Source organism: Zea mays, chromosome 10 (genome assembly GCF_902167145.1).
Source record: "Zea mays cultivar B73 chromosome 10, Zm-B73-REFERENCE-NAM-5.0, whole genome shotgun sequence".
NCBI lineage: Eukaryota > Viridiplantae > Streptophyta > Magnoliopsida > Poales > Poaceae > Zea > Zea mays.
In genome coordinates this window covers 6,872,077-6,890,187 of record NC_050105.1, presented here as the reverse complement: position 1 = coordinate 6,890,187, position 18,111 = coordinate 6,872,077, and the positions used below count along the sequence as shown (strand labels likewise).

The 18,111-nt window shown below is 42.9% G+C and overlaps 2 pseudogenes across 1 annotated transcript; one reads left to right on the top strand and one right to left on the bottom strand.

Annotated features, from left to right (window-relative positions):
• The first annotated feature begins 7,348 nt into the window (after positions 1–7,348).
• On the top strand, positions 7,349–11,766 carry LOC100194225 (uncharacterized; annotated as a pseudogene). The gene is made up of 9 exons (NR_159690.1): positions 7,349–8,154; positions 8,287–8,370; positions 8,478–8,543; positions 9,092–9,164; positions 9,826–10,076; positions 10,154–10,204; positions 10,742–10,890; positions 11,126–11,220; positions 11,582–11,766. The product of NR_159690.1 is annotated as an uncharacterized protein (transcript).
• Positions 11,767–12,600: 834 nt separating this feature from the next.
• On the bottom strand, positions 12,601–13,134 carry LOC103640792 (uncharacterized; annotated as a pseudogene).
• Positions 13,135–18,111: the final 4,977 nt, after the last annotated feature.

Here is an 18,111-nt window from a genome sequence, read left to right as displayed (position 1 = left end):
TGTGAGATGAGATTGTGATTATTGATTAGCTATGATGAGCTTTGATGAATTTGAAATGTTATGTATATGATGTATGTGAATTGTGATATATGATGTATGTGAATTATGATTCATATTATTTGTGCTTTGTTGTGTTCAAATTGGTTGAAAAAATCATAATAGGTTGTGGTGCTTGTGGACTCTAGTCAGGTTGATGGGAGTTAAGCGCTAACGTGGCACCGTTTAGGTTAACTCCTCGAATTAGGTGGTGAACTGGAGTTATGGGCTGAACACAGTGATTCCTGTTGACCCATGGTGCTCGATGGGAATTAAATAAACCTCGTCGATAGTCGATGGAAATTAGATAATCCTCGACAAAAAAACTAAAAGAAATGACAAACTTTCAGGGATTTATCGAATTATGGTTGTGAGTTTAGGTTACCTTTGGTCGAGCATTTGAGAGCTACTTTTTCTTCTAAAAGCCAATCAAAGGGGTGAAAAATAAAAAAACTGTAGTTTTGGGTAGTATATTTTGAAAGCGTCTTAGACCCTGCCTTTAGCTTTTGATTTCATACCTTTTGAGATTGTGAAAATAAAGAGTTATTTTATAGCAGATAAGTTTTGTACTTGTTTGAATCAAACAACTTACGTTATTTTCATCGTCCACATCCTACAACAACTTTTTACATCTCAACATTCATAATAATTTCTGAGAAGCCACAACTCAACCAAACACACACTTAGTTTTTTAGCTTTCTTTTTAGTCATAAATGTTGGTATATGCTTCTCTGTTTCAAAGCTTTAGGCCTAGGAGCTCATGTAACTTTTGGCTGATTATAGAGGTTGTATTTTATATCTTTTATATAAAAAATATTATTTAAAATATTCTCTAGAATACATTAATCTCTAATATTTTAAAGCATCAGTTTTCACCGCCTTCGTGCGTCATCCCGTCCCTTCCGTCCATCTCTCCCTACCTCGCATTTAAATGATAAAAACCAAAATTATTAATGAAAACTCAAACCATAGCTGCTGGCTCTAAAATAGGGGTGAAGGCAGAATTACTGTCGTTGGTGTCGGTTGGCCTACAGGCCATCGTGTTGCTGCATTGTTGTGGCTGATGTGATATTATATGGTCAGTATCAAAAGTAATTAATACATGAGTATTAGAGATGCTAAGCATGTCACTGATGGTTGCATGTAGCTCCGCCCGTGCTCTAAACTTATATTCACATCCACTTATCTAGTAGAACACATATATCTTTATGTTTTATATTTTATACCCAAGCCTAAATGGAAACCATAGCATTAAACATATACTAACTAGTACTCGTCCATTTCAATTTATAATTATTTTGATTTTTTATACCTAATTTGATCTGCTCGTCTTATTCAAAAAATTTGCAAAGAACAAAAAAATCAAGCCATTCTTAAAATATATTATATGCTAAATGTTATCATAGTAATAATAAATAATAATTATGATCTTTTATAAAATGAGCCAGTTAAGTTGGTGTAAAGAAATCAAATGAATTATAGGTCTCAGTCGGCTAAGCTTTTGTCGGCCAAACCTCCCTCAAGCTAAATTCAGTCGGCTAGATGTCGTTTAGCGAAAAACTCGATTTGCTCACAATCAGACCAATAAAATGATCCTTTGAAGAAAAGATCTCGGGGACCATCGAGTTGATTGTTGCTCAACTCAAAACTCGAGGGCTACATCCATTGGGTGCACCTACAACATGGGAAAAGAAGATGCACTCAAAGACAATCAAATAATAGAGTTCATTCTTGGAGTCTCGAGCCTATTGTCCTCAAAATTTTGCTTGAGCCTTGGGGGCCTGTGGGAGATAGATATCCCATGTGCCACTAAGGCACCAATACATTCCTTGGGTTGCCTAAGAGGCCCATGATAAGTCGCCCAATAGGGCGCACAGTTGGCCTCGCTTGGGTAGGACAAAAACTAATGGAAGTTATGGCGCGCGAGGTAGCTGAAAATCTCGAAGGATACTGCACGGGTATACCGGTGGTGCGCCGTGCGCGTGTCCCACTGAGGGATCACCTCGCGTGTCCTGCGAAGGGGTCACCTGAACTCTGAAGACACGTCACGAGCGTGGTCAAGCGCCGGATCACTCAGATGATAACCCAGAGAAGGCAACCAAGCACCGAAAGAATAGGAATACTTGTAGCAACAGGAAGTAGACTCGAGTGGACTCAATGATCTATAAAGGAATATCTCTCCAGTCAGCTATATAAGGTTGCAGAGGTACCCCTACAAGAAAGAGAGAACACTCCATTAAATTGATAGACAACTTCATCTTCCACATCCCACAATCACTTGTAATCTTCGAACTCATAGCAATCCAATACTCAGCACCACATAGGACGTAGGGTAATACGCACTTGCGGAACCCGAACCTATATAAATCCCTCGTGTTCCGATGTGCCCCTACACGTATCATCGAGCAGCAATCGACGTTGTCGTCCTTTCAAAAGCTCTACGTGGGTTACCCCGTAGCGCGTCGTCGGGACTAAACACTGATAGTGTGCGCGTACAAGGAACAAAGTCCTAATAGAACTCGAGGAAGACGGTTCTAACGACTGGATCAGAAAATCAGCACACGAATAAAAAACCTTTTTGATTTTTTAGAAAAGAGTTTAAATCCAAATCCAATTTTTAGATGCGAATTTAAATTCACACACACAAAAATAATGCTCCAGCATGTAGCGGACAAACAAAATATTTATTTTAAGAAAAATATTATTTGAAATGTTTAATCCGTATAAATGTCCTCTAATTCAAATAAATAGCGGACAAAGAAAGATATTTTTATTTAAATTTCAAATTAGAATTTCGCAACGACCAAACATACATGAATGCATTACACTAGCTCACACTTTGTTTTTAATTACTTAGTGCACTCTAGGCGATAGAATCAGCCATTCATGAATACGTCGCCCTTGCCCCTGGCACAACCATCGAGGTGGCCGAGGGATGGGTGGTGACTAGGGAGGGGAGGGGAGGAGAGGTGGCGATGGGGTGTAGGGGCGACACGCAGATTCGCGTCATGATTGGGGTAAGCGGTAGACGATAACGCCTAGGACGAGGGCGGGGTGCGGTGCTGAGGCCGAGGAGAACGGGCCAGGGAGGAGGACACCGGAGGCAGTGGCCGAGTGGCGGCTGCGGTGAGCGCAGGGGGGGTCGCGAGCGGGGATGACGGGGTTGGGGCACGGTATCACCGTGCACGGCTACAATTGATATTTAATATATAAGTAGTAGAGGTTTAGTTAATTATATATAAAAGTGGAGCTTTAATTTAAGATCAGGTGAGATATATTGTGAACAACAAAATTATTTGTTTTTTAAAATATAGGATCAATCGTGTTATTATTTGTAATAAAGTAGAGAATGTAATGATTAGTGTAGAAAAATAATAATAATAATTTTATGATGATTTTTAATCTTGAATACGATGCCTTTTATGGCCTCATTGAATTTTGAAAACAATTCAACCTATACATACAAATCAGGTTTTAGAAGGAAGGGATCGAATAAACTGAGGGAATACATTTCCTCATTGACATCTTAATTATAAAGATTATTTTGAGTTTTGACGTGTAAAACAAATTTAGAAAGTTTGTAAATTTGTAGAAGAAATAAAGAAACAGAAATACAAAGTTTGTAAAAGAAACAGCAAGCACACGTACGTACATGCATGGTTGTTTTGACGTCTAAAATAAATTTACAAAGTTTGTAAAAGAAAAAGAAACAAAAATACAAACTGCGCCACGTCGTGTACACGCAGAGCGGGCAATACGTACATGCATATGGTCTGTCGGCATCTTTTCACGTAGACGCAAGATTCGACTCTGATCAATCAGCATTTCAAGATATATCACCTATTTATCTTTTCACGTAGATAGATAGTAGATCGATCGTTTCACAGGTCAAAATTCTGTTGTCAAACTTATCTGGAAAAGGTGTATATAAACACCTCGCTAGCTAGCGCTAGCTACCTGCCTGTCCGTGCAAAACTATTAAGCGCAGCTAGCCGATAAACCATCACCTGCATCGTCCCCGGCGACGAGAGAACGTACGCTAGCCGGCCGTCACCACCTGGAGATCGGAGATCGGTGGCATATGGCCGCCAACGACCACGTCTTCCGGGCCACCAACGAGGCATCCGTCGCCCTCCTGCGCAGCCTCCGCGCCGGAACCGTCGACCAGAGATTCAAAGCCTTCATCCACCACGCGGACGTCTACACCGCTGCCCCTGAGGAGCTGGTCGCCGGCCTGGAGCCGGTGCCGGGCACCAACGTGACGGAGGACGGGTACAACAGACAGTGGTACATATACTGTCCAAAGCGATACAAGAACGGCGAGGGAAGGACCAGCGGGCACAGGCTGCGCGCGGTGGAGACCGCCGGGACGTGCTGGCACACGGAGACTGGCCCGAAGCTGCCTTCGGCCAAGTAACGGCCAATATCCAATGTGACGGAAAACTTTTCCAAGTAACGGAGACTAATTCCGCTGCATCCGAAGCTGCCTTCGGCCAATAAAACCCTTGACGGAAAACTTTTCCAAGTAACGGCCTATATCCAATGTGAGATCCACACAGGCCTGCATGTATTTCTTTCATCAACTCTATGCATTCGGTTCTAGATAAACACTTGAGTAACGGAGCACAAACTCCATGCTTGTACAGCTCCCCTTCTATCATGACATATGGACGAGCTCTTGCCTCTATCCTCCTATTATAAGTTTCGTCATCTGAAAGGAATTTACCCTGAAGGTAAGAGATGATCTCAGTTCTCCAATCTTCGCTATAAACAGGAGATATATTGAGGACTGCTCTTTCAAGAAGTTCCATCGAAGGTGCTTTTATTGTTTCGAAGAACACATCCGAAGGTAAGGGCAGCCCCTGTGCTGCTGACTTAGCTAGCAAATCAGCATGCTCATTTTGTCCTCGAGGGATATTTTTGACAGAAAATCCTTCGAAGGAAGCTTCGACTCTTCGAACCATATTCAGATATTTTTCAAGCTTCGACTCTTTGAATATCAACCAAGACATTGTGGACTAGAAATCCTTTGATAACGCAAGAAATAACCATAGCATCATTGTGAGGAAAATCCTTGAGCTGAAGGTCCTCCTGGGAGAAGGTGATTGGAATGTGGGACCACCTTGACTTGATAAAGGGCCCCTGCACTCCAACATGTTGTACCCTTCTCTGCGCCTCTTTCTTCTGCTTTTTGTTGGCTGGTTCTGAGCACGAACCACCTGTTATCGGGAGCACCAGCTTCGGGTCCGAAGCAGCTCCAGCTTGATCGTTGAACGAAGTCATCAGCTCAAAAAAGTGGAAGTGAGTTCACCGGAGGTGGGCGCCAATGTTGGGGACTTGTTCTCAAATGCTATGAATTAAGAACAAGGCAACATAGAATGTTAAATGTTAACGTCCTTCGTCCATGAAGCATTATTCCCTTGAGGATAATGAACCTTGGACGAAGGTTGACAAAAATACGATTACGAAGGTTAAATCTTCGTAATCGAAATTCAATAGATTATATAAGATAACATAAAATAGAAGGTAACAAGGATAAATGAAACATAAACAAATCATATTATATTTAATCAATGTATATAATCATTGAGTACAGTTATACCTCTGCCTTGGCAAAGATTGGTTTCCGAAAGATGCGATTGCAATTACAATAATGCGTGAACAGTAAAGGAATATTGTCCACTATTTATAGGCACAGGACACAGCCTGTGAGGAATTACAATTATGCCCCTCATAAAAGTTTACAACATTGACTCAGACCTTTATGGACTAAAAGGTCATTCTATCTTTAAGTCGGTTTGTAATACCGAAGCTTCATGAAGAGGAACCTTCGGCCATCTCATACAAACAGCTTCAGCCGAAAGCCGCTTCTTCCTAGAAGACCTTCGGCGACGAAGCATAGACCCAACAATGTTCTTTTTTTATCATTTGTTTTAATTCATCTCTCTTAATTATAGGTATGCTCTATTCATGATGCAACTAAGACACATAGAATAAGGAAATCACTATATATTCCTTGTATATAATTTTGGGGTATTACAGCTACATTAATTGATACTTAATATATAAGTAGTAGAGATTTAGTTAATTATATATAAAAGTGGAACTTTAATTTAAGATCAGGTGAGGTGAGGTATATTGTGAACAACAAAATTATTTGTTTTTAAAAATATAGGATCAATCGATGTTATTATTTGTAATAAAGTAGAGAATGTAATGATTAGTGTAGAAAAATAATAATAATAATTTTATGATGATTTTTAATCTTGAATACGCGCGATGCCTTTTATGGCCTCATTGAATTTTGAAAACAATTCAACCTATACATACAAATCAGGTTTTAGAAGCAAGGGATCGAATAAACTGAGGGATTAATACATTTCCTCATTGACATCTTAATTATAAAGATTATTTTGAGTTTTGACGTGTAAAACAAATTTAGAAAGTTTGTAAATTTGTAGAAGAAATAAAGAAACAGAAATACAAAGTTTCAAGCACACGTACGTACATGCATGGTTGTTTTGACGTCTAAAATAAATTTACAAAGTTTGTAAAAGAAAAAGAAACAAAAATACAAACTGCGCCACGTCGTGTACACGCAGAGCGGGCAATACAATACGTACATGCATATGGTCTGTCGGCATCTTTTCACGTAGACGCAAGATTCGACTCTGATCAATCAGCATTTCAAGATATATCACCTATTTATCTTTTCACGTAGATAGATAGTAGATCGATCGTTTCACAGGTCAAAATTCTGTTGTCAAACTTATCTGGAAAAGGTGTATATAAACACCTCGCTAGCTAGCGCTAGCTACCTGCCTGTCCGTGCAAAACTATTAAGCGCAGCTAGCCGATAAACCATCACCTGCATCGTCCCCGGCGACGAGAGAACGTACGCTAGCCGGCCGTCACCACCTGGAGATCGGAGATCGGTGGCATATGGCCGCCAACGACCACGTCTTCCGGGCCACCAACGAGGCATCCACTACAAGAAACTAATAAATGTTCGTGTGTTAATTTAAGAACGTGGGTACCGACGTTCTTAATTAGGTTATGTTCATGGGTTAATATAAGAACGTGGGTACCCACGTTCTTAAATTAAATTCGTGGGCCCGTGGTAAAACCGTCGAACTTATCGTATTAGAAACGTCGGTACCCATGTTCTTAAATTAAATTCGTCGGCCACGTGAGCCCCGTCGAACTTAACCCAAAACCTAAATCTCTCACCGCCGCGCGTCTCTCTTTTTTCCCTCTGTATACCGCGAGCGCCCGCAACTAGCTGCCAGCCGCGCGCCCGCCGCTACCTGCTCGCATCCAGCGCCCCGCCGCCACCCCTCGCGGTGATCTATGTGGGCGACGTCCACGGCTACATCACGAAGCTGGAGAGCCTCTGTTCCAACCTCTAGGCCGCACTCCCCGCCGACGCCTTGGCCACCGCGCTGGTCATCTTCCTCGGCGACTACAACGACCGCGGCCCGCACACCCGCAGGGTTCTCAACTTTCTCCTCGCGCTCCCGACGCGCTACCCAGCGCAGCGCCATGTCTTCCTCTGCGGCAACCACGACCTCGCCTTCGTGGCGTTCGTTGGGGCGCTGCCGCTGCCGCCCAACGGCTCCCTGTTCTTTGGCCACCTGCGCAGCGCCATCTCTCTGTCCTCCCTCTCTCGCTCATCCTCCCCCACCGCCCTGCTTATTTACGCCCATTTCTTAAGAGAGGATTTGATAGCCTGTCAGAATAAAAGAGCTCGAGGAAATTGCGGCGGCCGGAAATTCTGGTCATGGTGCCACACAAACACGATAATCTGCTTCATCCTCGACGGAATTGCCGTCGGGGTCGGGCGATTCTTCGGAGGACAAGCGCCTCTGTTTCGTTGAGCTAGCTAGGTCCATGGGGATTAGTCAGGACACTCATGAGTCGATGGCAACAGATGCAGCCAATTACCTTTGCCACCAGCTTCAGCATCTTCTTGGGCCTATCTCTTCTGCGACGAGCCAAAGTGGCCCCTGGGAGGAGAGGTCGGCGATGGTTAGGTTGACTCAGAAGCTGCAGAAATCTAAGAGAAATAAGCGGTGGCGGCAGAGGAGAAGGAAGCATGTTGAAGAGCTTTTTCAGAAGGTGCCACTCGTCGCTGTCACCTTTTATACGTCTCATTATACATTTCTGGTTCCTTCATTCCAAACAGCCAAAAAAAACCAACCATGTGAATTGTGAAATGTGGATGGCATCTCTTGTCTTGTTGTTTCATAGGAGCGTGCGGATTATGATAGAGTTGACCAGGAAGCTGATGAATGGAGGGCTAAGCAAATAGCCAAGGACATTGCAAAACAGAGGGTGCGTTCTCGTATCTGTGAATTTTGTTTCATGATTAAAGATATATTGCAGTAGGACAGAATTGTTGCTTCAGAATTAATGTATTCACTTATGTACCTGTTAACCAGGTGGAAAGCATGCAGCAGATTGCTAGAAAGAAAACAAATGTGGAAAGAAAGCGCCTAGAATCTGAGGTACTATGGAATAAAATTTCACGCCCAGGCTGTGCTGTGAAAGTTTTCTTCTCTAGGGTGTTTGAGAACTGCCTTTTACTAGTTATGTGCAAGCGCATGTGCGCATACTACTGAACACTGATACAAACCAGTTATTTTGTTTGTTTGTTTAAGTTTAGCTGCAACATTTAAGTTGTGGCTTACTTTGATACAAACTAATTATTTTGTTTGTTTGTATAAGTTTAGTTGCAACATTTAAGTTGTGCCTTACTGCCTTCCTATTCTTATGATCTTTATCTACTTTTATTGTAACTCTAGAAACCCTCTGATCTCTACAATTGTCTTAGTGCAACCAATCTTATGGGATATCATTCACCTATTTTTTTGTATTTTTTGGAGAGCTATTTTGCAATCAGTTCATGAAGATTTGAGTAGTCATTCAAATTTCTTTTTTACTTTAATCTACTATTGATTCTGTGGACGTTTTTGAGTTAATAGTATCATCATAATATTCATTATCCTGAATAAGCTAATTTTCCCAATTGGCAATTCAAATCTGGTACTTCCAGCTGGAGCTTGCCCTAATGGTCGAGAAACTTCAGGAGCTTCGGTCTATAAGAGTTCAAAAAATGAAGAAACAAGGTAAAATATTCTTATTTTCCTATTTCTTTATTTGCATTCTCTGCTTTACAAAATATGTTATGTACATGCATGAGGTGTATTAGTATCACCTAGAAAATAATTAATAGTTGGATTATTTTGTATTCAGTTAATAAATATATTAGTACTTAATTGTTCACTCTCTCTCAGCCTTGAAAGCTTGGGTAGTGGTGGGAAAAATTATGGTGACTACTGACTAAACTTTATTTTCCTAGTTGACTTACACAGTGAAACAACAATTGCCATGATTGACTTTTACTAAAAGTCACACAAATGTCTTATCATTGAATCCTTTTCTGACCTTAAGGCTGAGCTATGTTATTTAGATTCTGGCATTCTGCATGCTGAAGGCTGAAACACATATGCTGAAGAGAAAAGAATAGCATATCCATTTTAGCGATATAAATGTCTGTGTCTACCTGTGTATGATCCCACTAGCATAAACATTTTGGATTGACAGAATGCTCATAGTTCCTATATAATAGCACCTAAGTACCAGTGTCTCAAAATGGATTAGTGCAGTGGTGTGTTAAAGCGAATCTCATATAATATTTTCCCTGATAGTAAATGTTGCACTTGCTCGCAGTCGTATACCTGGGCACTGGACATTGGTCTTACTACTTTGGTTTTCCTATTTTTGTAGATCCATACTTGAACACAGATGCAAGTACAATGTCCCCCTTTGAGCATGGTGAGGTGTCTGTTCTTGATAACGGTGGATAGGTACAGCTCCCTAATACTTCCATTTAATACACATTTTAAAATTTGCAGCCTCGATGGTATCTACCTAGCATGTGGTATTTGTAGGTTGACTTGGATTTAGAGAATTATGAGTGTTTCATAGATGTTACTCTGACGAGGGATAACAATATTACCACTAGAAATATATACTAGGTGAGTATCTTCTAGCTCAAGGAAATACTTGTGTTTGCTCATTTGAGATTGTAACCGATAGTTTCTACTTCTTTCAGTCTGTCATTGAGAAGGAGAGAAGGGGTGATTATATTGGAAAGACTTTATAGGTAATTTTTCTGTGGCATTTATCACTCGAGTTGCATTGTATGGACTGTCCATATCCCATAATCTAAAATAACTATGGTTTCAAATATCTAGGTTGTTCCTCATGTCACTGATGAAATAAAATAGTGAATACAGTCAGTGTCTTTAGTTCTTGTGGATGGGCAGACCTGTCTAGCCGATGTTTGTGTTATTGAATTAGGAGACACTGTATGTAGGGTTTTATGACATCTTACAATATGACACTTATGTAATTATTATAATATAGCAGATAAATTGATTTCACTTTTATTTTAGGTGATAATTTATGGTTGTGGTGATATGTTTTGGTTTTACAACTTCACTCTTATGAGAATTGTATTGTTTTTTATGGTTTATTTTTCTATCTATTTGTGTGGGAACTGTTGGACCCTTAGATTAGGGTACACTCTTTGGACTGCCATTTCTTTTATGCTAATGTAGCATTCACAAATTTTACATTTCTTGGAATTAAAGACATCAAAATTGTACATTCATCTTATGATGTTGGGGTTATTTTGCAGACACATTCAGTGAAGATTTGTTCTCAGGTTGATCTGTGCAATTTTGATGGCACTCATGGTGTCAAGTGAGGACTGGTTGATCTGTGCAATCACTGGACAGCGTTGAATGTACACAAATGACAAATTTGACATGCTCATATTGGGTCCAGGTCCGTGTTATCCTAAATCTCAGTCATTCTCAGTTGGATTAGTTCATCCTTAAATATCTAGAGTTATCATTATTCTGAATTTCCTTACCAATTCAAAGACGATAAACTGAAGATTACTAATGAGTGGAACTTTCTATATTCAATCGCATATGTAGCCTATGAACTTTCCTGACAAGGTAAGGTGTTTCCTTTGCTTCTTGTTTTTATATGATACTTGATTGTTGTGTTGATGCAGTGTCCCAGTGGGTCAAGGCTATGATTTGACTGAAACTTGTGCTGGAGCAGCTTTCACTGAATGGGATGACACCACTTCCTTGCTGCTATGTGAAGGTTTGTTCTACAAATTTGATGTTTGCTGGATCTGTTAACAAATGTAGTTGATATTCATATGGCAGATGTAGCAGATGAAACCTGCATTAAAAAGAACAGGTGGTAGATTTAAGCGTGTCTGGGAGTGTCATGCTTGGCACCTTTTCTGGATCCATTTTATCAACCACGTAGCTTAGCATTTTAGTTTTTTCAATGGAATGCTCAAACTTTTCCATTAAATACTTGCCCCCAACCATTTATCTGATTTTGATTCCCTAACGAATACAATGAACACTTCCATTTTCCTTAAAATTGTTCTCTTTCCAGCATGTTCAGGCCTTAATTATCTGAAATATGTTCCTTTTTCGTCAAACCAATGTAGCTTGTTTCATGGGAAGAAGGTGGTTACAAGATTTCTGATTATCCGATGCTGAGAGGAGAGGTAGTGGTTGGCGGACACAGTACAACAAAAGGCTATAGGACTAACTGTATTGTATGTGATATTCTGTGAACTTATATATTTGGACTTGTGTGAATTTGTGATATGAACATATATCAATGTGTTTGAAATCTGTATTGTATGTGATATTCTGTGTTGCATGTGATATTATGTGTGTCTAATTTTTCATTTCTGTATTTTTTATTTTTTTCTGAAAAGCGTTAAGAACGTGGGTACCCACGTTCTTAATGTTAAGAACGTGGGTACCGTCGAACTTAATGTGCAGTCCTCGCAGACCCACGCAGGACACATAAGTTCGACGGCCACAGGGCCCCGTCGAACTTAACCGTAAGAACGTGGGTACCCACGAACTTATGGAAAAAAATTCGACGGCCCCCGTCGAACTTAAAAACGCACGTTCTTATTGTTAAGTTCGACGGTACCTACGTTCTTAATGTTAAGTTCGACGGTACCCACGTTCTTAATGTTAAGTTCGACGGGGCCGTCGAACTTACTTCTCTAAGTTCGTCCAAAAATCGTCGTCGGCTATATTCGTCGGTAAACCCACGTTCTTACGGTAAGTTCGACGGCTTATTACATTAAGTTCGACGGTTTGTCACCCACGTTCTTTAACCAGTTTTCTGTAGTGATCCGTCGCCCTCCTGCGCAGCCTCCGCGCCGGAACCGTCGACCAGAGATTCAAAGCATTCATCCACCACGCGGACGTCTACACCGCTGCCCCTGAGGAGCTGGTCGCCGGCCTGGAGCCGGTGCCGGGCACCAACGTGACGGAGGACGGGTACAACAGACAGTGGTACATATACTGTCCAAAGCGATACAAGAACGGCGAGGGAAGGACCAGCGGGCACAGGCTGCGCGCGGTGGAGACCGCCGGGACGTGCTGGCACTCGGAGACTGGCCCGAAGTCCATGCAGGGCTTGCCCGGCGCCACGGTCTGCAGCCTATCCTACGGCCACAAGGAGAAGGAGGACGGGACGTCAGGTCGGCATCGCTTCCACCGAATGGGATGGAGGATGTTCGAGTACGACGACACCCAGGGCGGCGGCGGCGACCACGTGCTGTGCAAGGTGCACCGTTCGTCCTCGTCTCTGGCCAAGAACAAGTCGAAGGCCAAGAGGACGGCGACAGGCGATCACCCCGAGGCGCCGCCAACCAAGGTGATCCACGACGTGCAGGTCCAGATGCAGGACCCCGCCGGCGCCATCTTCACCGGTGCTTACCCGACGATGGATGATCCCCTGTTGATGGTCAGAGGCGAGGAGGCATCAGAGGCGGAGCACGGTGGTGACTTGGGCAAGTTCAACATCGGTGGCTTATTGCTCAACATCGACAATGTCGATTGGAAAACTTTGCTAGACAATGTCGATGGGGAGCAGCAGCAACAACAACCATGCGCTGAGCCGGCCAAGCAGAGCAGCGTGCAGGTGCAGGTGGACCCCGCCGCCACTTTGATGCCCTCCAATGTTCATGGTCATGAACAAGGCGGGGATTCCATGATGGTCGGAGGCGAGGAAGAACAGCGTCGACGCATTGAGGAGCAGGTCAGCGTCGACGACTTGCTCGACGTCAACAATGTCGATTGGAAAGCTTTGCTAGATATGCTAGAAGACGATGAGGAGCAGGGGCTGCCGCTGCAGCAGCAGCCATGCGCTGAGCCGGCGGCCGAGCAGAGCCAGAGCAGCAGGATCGAGGACCCGGCCGTGCCACCCGTTTGAAAACAGAATACGCTTCTCTGCTGATTGTAAACACTTTACAGGGACATTAAATATCATCTTGTCTTGAACCAAAGAAATATAATTATGCATGGTTGTTTTACTTTATTAATATTTATGATCAGTGATTTATGTTATTCATATAATTGTTCATCAGATCTAGTGTAGCGTCAATCTTTTACAGTTAGCTGTTGTGTTGTTATGTCAGACAAGTGGATGCTTGTCGGAGATTGCCGGAGTTTCAGCCACTGCCTTGGCCGCCAGCGAGCTCTCAACTACAACACGTGGGGGCTTTTGAAACATTCTACCGGTTACAGACACAAACATGCTCTGGCTGAAACCGACTAAACTGACACAAGCTTATTCAGACAAATGGGTGTTTATATCCTATCCACATTATGGCTTTGGCAAATCACGCGCAAGTCGGTTTTTGTCATGATTATTCAGTATGTGATGAACATTATTCGTCAACTCTAGTGTAGCGTTAAGACCAGAACAGATTTTAGATTAATCTTCAGACAAGCGGTCTAAAATTAATCATCTTCGCGCAACGGACCTAAAGAATGTCTGATGCTTAATACTAGATGTAATGTAGCAGTAGTTCGTTGGAGTCACAAGCTCGTCCAATTTTAACATGGTTTCAGCACCACAATCACATGCTTTCTGAATCCTGATAATTCATAGCACTCTCTGCTTGCCCATAATTTCATGGAACACAAGGGGTGTGCTGTATACCACTCAAGGTCTCTAGATTGGACAGTTAGAAAAAAAATCTCCAGATTGCATCTTCTAGTATGTGATATACAGATGAACAATAAGCAACTAATCTGGGATATGACGATTATGAGTATAAACAAATGAAATGTGGCTAGCCCTTTTCATACAAAAACATAGAAAATAGAAAGGAAAACATTTATTTCAATCTTACTTCAGATTAGTTAGGAAAGATGAATACACAAGACATTCAAACTGAGAGCACCTAGAGGGGGGTGAATAGGTGATCCTGTAAAAACTTGAAACTTAATCCGCAAAACTTGATTAGGAGTTAGCACGAATAAGCCAAGTGGCTAGAGAGGAGAACTTGCACAACACGATAACCACAAAGATATCAACACAGAGATGGCACGGTGGTTTATCCCGTGGTTCGGCCAAGTCCAACACTTGCCTACTCCACGTTGTGGCGTCCCAATGGACGAGGGTTGCAATCAACCCCTTTCAAGCGGTCCAAAGACCCACTTGAATACCACGGTGTTTTGCTTTCACTTTACTATATCCCGCTTGCGAGGAATCTCCACAACTTGGAGCCTCTCGCCCTTACACTTTGAAGTTCACAGAGAAGCACGGAGTAAGGGAGGGATGAGCAACACACACAAGACACGAAATCAGAGTATCAACACGCACACAAGTCGCAACAAGAGCTCACAACACAACTTAGCGAGTTCACAACTCAAATGGAGCTCTAATTGCTATCGCAAAGAATCAAATGCGCGGAATCGAAGTCTTGGTGCTTAGGAATGCTTAGAGAATGCTTGGTGTGCTCCTCCATGCGCCTAGGGGTCCCTTTTATAGCCCCAAGGCAGCTAGAAGCCGTTGAGTGCATTCCAGGAAGGCAATTCTTGCCTTCTGTCGCCTGGCGCACCGGACAGTCCGGTGCACCACCGGACACAGTCCGGTGCGGATCTCCTTCCTTATTTGGCGAAGCCGACCGTTGGCGCTTTGGGGCCGTTGGTGCACCGGACACTGTCCGGTGCACACCGGACAGTCCGGTGCCCCCCTTCCGACTGTTGGCTCGGCCATGTGTCTCGCGCGGATCGCGCGGCCGACCGTTGGCCCGGCCGACCGTTGGCTCACCGGGCAGTCCAGTGCACACCGGACAGTCCGGTGAATTATAGCCGTACGTCGTTAATCACTTCCCGAGAGCAGCAAGTTCGCCTGACCCAGCCTGGCGCACCGGACAGTCCGGTGCACCCAGACAGAGCTGACTTTGGCTGAACAAAGCCATCTTTAATTTCAACTTGATTTTTCCTGTTTCCAGCACTTAGACACAATACATTAGTCTCTAAAACAATGTACTAAGTCTGAGAAACATACCTTTATACTAGATTTGTACTTTGTCCACCATTTAACACTTAGGCACTTGTGTTGGACACTAAATCACCAAAATACTTAGAAATGGCCCAAGGGCACATTTCCCTTTCAATCTCCCCCTTTTTGGTGATTTATGCCAACACAACATAAAGCAAGTAGAACAAGTGCAAAATCAATTCACATAAGAACTCAAAATTGTTTTGATTCACATTTGACCTATATGGATCATTCTTTGCCACCGCTTGTTTTGTTTTTGCAAATCAAACTCAAATTCCTATCTCTAAGTCAAACATACATGTTGAAACATAAAGAGAGATATTTCACGAGAAATTGATCAAGGATTCAAAAACTCTCCCTTTTTCCCATAATTAAGCCTTCTCCCCACAAGAGACCACTTTGGACAATAAGAGATAAACAAGAGGATTTTGACAAAACAAAAGCTCTATTCGACTATTTTCAAAATTCTCAAGTGGTAGCTGATCCATTTCTTGCTTTGGCCTTATTTTCTCCCCCTTTGGCATCAAGCACCAAAACGGAATCAATTTTGGCCCTTTAACCCCATTGCCTCACCAAAATCTTCAACTAAGAGTAAAAAGGCAATAAGAGCATAGAGATGAACTTGGAATAAGTTACTCTTTCATCGGAGTGCAGTGGAAGTCTTGCATGGTCCAAGTAATCAAGCAAACTCAAGCACATGGTTAGTCCCAAAGAGTCAAGTTGTAACACACCTCCCCCTAAATTTGTGCACCACTTGCAAATGGACTTGTGAGGTCCGGGGAGTGTTTGTACAACTTGAGCACTATAAATAAACAACAAAATGCAGGAACATGAGCAAGGCATAAACACATGTATGCTATAAATCAATCCAAGTTCCGCGAGTCTAAGACATTTAGCTCACTACGCAACTTGCAAAAGGTCTGCTCATCTAAAGGCTTGGTAAAGATATCGGCTAACTGATTCTCGGTGCTAACATGAAACACTTCGATATCCCCCTTTTGCTGGTGATCTCTCAAAAAGTGATGCTGGATGTCTATGTGCTTTGTGCGGCTGTGTTCAATAGGATTATCCGCCATGCGGATAGCACTCTCATTATCACATAGGAGTGGGACTTTGCTCAGATTGTAGTCAAAGTCCCTGAGGGTTTGCCTCATCCAAAGTAGTTGCGCGCAACACTGTCCTGCGACAACATACTCGGCCTCAGCGGTGGATAGGGCAACGGAGTTTTGTTTCTTGGAACTCCATGACACTAGGGACCTTCCTAAGAATTGGCACGTCCCCGATGTACTCTTCCTATCGACCTTACATCCAGCATAGTCGGAGTTTGAATATCCAATCAAGTCAAAGGTAGACCCCTTTGGATACCAGATCCCGAAGCAAGGTGTAGCTACTAAATATCTAAGAATTCGCTTCACAGCCACCAAGTGACATTCCCTTGGATCGGATTGAAATCTAGCACACATGCATACGCTAAGCATAATATCCGGTCTACTAGCACATAAATAAAGTAAAGACCCTATCATAGACCGGTATGCCTTGTGATCAACGGACTTACCTCCTTTGTTGAGGTCGGTGTGTCCGTCGGTTCCCATTGGAGTCTTTGCGGGCTTGGCGTCCTTCATCCCAAACCGCTTGATCAAGTATTGTGTGTACTTTGTTTGGGAGATGAAGGTCCCATCCTTGAGTTGCCTCACTTGGAACCCAAGGAAATAGCTTAACTCGCCCATCATTGACATCTCAAACTTTTGAGTCATCACCCTGCTAAACTCTTCACAAGACTTTTGATTAGTAGAACCAAATATTATGTCATCGACATAAATTTGGCACACAAAAAGATCACCATCACAAGTCTTAGTAAAAAGAGTTGGATCGGCTTTCCCAACCTTGAAAGCATTAGCAATTAAAAAGTCTCTAAGGCATTCATACCATGCTCTTGGGGCTTGCTTAAGTTCATAGAGCGCCTTAGAGAGCTTACACATGTGGTCGGGGTACCGTTCATCCTCGAAGCCAGGGGGTTGCTCCACGTACACCTCCTCCTTGATTGGCCCGTTGAGGAAAGCGCTCTTCACATCCATTTGGAACAACCTGAAAGAATGGTGAGCGGCATATGCTAGCAAAATGCGAATGGACTCTAGCCTAGCCACAGGAGCGAAAGTCTCCTCAAAGTCCAAACCTGCGACTTGGGCATAACCTTTTGCCACAAGTCTAGCCTTGTTCCTTGTCACCACCCCGTGCTCGTCTTGTTTGTTGCAAAACACCCACTTGGTTCCCACAACATTTTGCTTGGGACGAGGCACCAGTGTCCAAACTTCATTTCTCTTGAAGTTATTGAGCTCCTCTTGCATGGCCAACACCCAGTCCGGATCTAGCAAGGCCTCCTCTACCCTGAAAGGCTCAATAGAAGAGACAAAGGAGTAATGCTCACAAAAAATAACTAATCGAGATCGAGTAGTTACTCCCTTGCTAATGTCACCCAAAATTTGGTCGACGGGATGATCCCTTTGAATCATCGCTCGGACTTGAGTTGGAGGTGCCGGTTGTGCTTCTTCCTCCATTACTTGATCATCTTGTGCTCCCCTTGATCACACGCCTCCTCTTGATGAACATGTTCATCTTCTTGAGTTGGGGGATGCACCATTGTTGAGGAAGAAGGTT